The sequence below is a fragment of the Amphimedon queenslandica genome, unplaced genomic scaffold (genome assembly GCF_000090795.2).
Source record: "Amphimedon queenslandica unplaced genomic scaffold, v1.1 AMPQUscaffold_7104_Cont20941, whole genome shotgun sequence".
Lineage (NCBI taxonomy): Eukaryota > Metazoa > Porifera > Demospongiae > Haplosclerida > Niphatidae > Amphimedon > Amphimedon queenslandica.
The window spans coordinates 1-1,373 of NW_003552608.1; the positions used below are offsets into that span (position 1 = coordinate 1).

General features: G+C 31.5%; 1 long non-coding RNA gene across 1 annotated transcript; it reads left to right on the top strand.

Annotated features, from left to right (window-relative positions):
• The first annotated feature begins 173 nt into the window (after window positions 1-173).
• On the top strand, window positions 174-1,144 carry LOC109591835 (uncharacterized). Its single transcript, XR_002190031.1, has 4 exons — window positions 174-521; window positions 779-860; window positions 911-982; window positions 1,031-1,144. It is a non-coding gene; the product is annotated as an uncharacterized LOC109591835 (long non-coding RNA).
• Window positions 1,145-1,373: the final 229 nt, after the last annotated feature.

The window sequence follows — 1,373 nt, forward strand, 5'->3', positions numbered from 1 at the left end:
GGAGAACAAACAGGCTGGCATGAAAACAAACCTGTATTGAGAATTCTGGGGCAAATTGGACCACATCTTTTGGAGAAGAAGCTTAAAGGCAAATCTTTTTCTTATAACAAGCACATTTTAGCTTTTGATAGAGCTACAGCAGGTAAGTGAGGCATTTTCTTCTTGCATTCATTGCCAACTTCCTTAACAAACTTTCCAACGAAAATGACAGCCAATTATGACGTGGGCAGATACCGTATATAAAATTAATGAAATTCATTTCCAATTCTCACTTCCAGTGGTCTATAATTAGTTTTTAAGTCAGTATAGTTTTTAAATTCGTAAATTTTTTATTCATGCATTAAATAATGCAAGCAATGACATATTCCACTTTTACAGTACTTCTGACTATTAAAGCTGTTAGTTTTGTAGTTTTGAATTTACATGTATGCTATTTTTATGATATTTAGAATGTCACGAAAAGCTATCAGTATTGTTCATGGTGGTAAACGAAACTCTGGATGCTATATTTGGAGATGTTGGTACTTAATAGAATAATTATTTATGAAATGATTTATTTTATTATGCTACTAATGTTTAGAATTGTACCTAGAAATTTCTTTAATTGTAGCTAGAAATTACTGTCGCCCAAAGTTTCTGTGAATTTTGCAGATTTTATTTTAGCAAAATCACCATGCCTTTCAATGTGTACTGATTTTAAAGGATTAAATTTTCATAGTTTTTGAAATCTGCATAATTAGCAGAAATTTTGGGCCACAGAAATATCTAGCTTAAACAGATAACATTTCCCCAAGACTAGATATATTATCAACTCTTTATTTCCCTTGGCACTACTTAATGTGACACCAGTATATTTCCAGGTCAGTAAAAACTATTATTGCTGTATAAAATTTGTTTTCGTTATCTGTAGAATGACATTCCTGTCAAATTATTTTTAGAGATGAAAATAGGCTACAAAGTTCTTTGTAAACATTAATGCAAAGTACATGTACTTTTTACATTTATTATTAATATTGCTTATTCCTTGTAGACTCAACAGAGTAACCTGAAATCAAATGTGTGGCTAAACAAGCATTTATTCATGTTTGAACTGTTTTTTTACATTTTTGTTTGAGTTATGAACATTATAAATTGAAGTACAATTTAGTCAGTACTGCGCATGCACAGATTGCGCCCACGCAAATAATTGGATCCATTCCTGTCTCTAACGGCATGTATTCTGTCCACACAGTTTAATTGATTTGTAAAAAAATTACCTTTTTTTCTAAGCAGTCTAGAGCTCTATTTCTTCTTCTAGCAACAGATAAAGTTGCTTTCTTTTATCTAGTTATGCTCTTGTAGCATCCCGTGGCACCAAAAGCTGTGAACTGCTA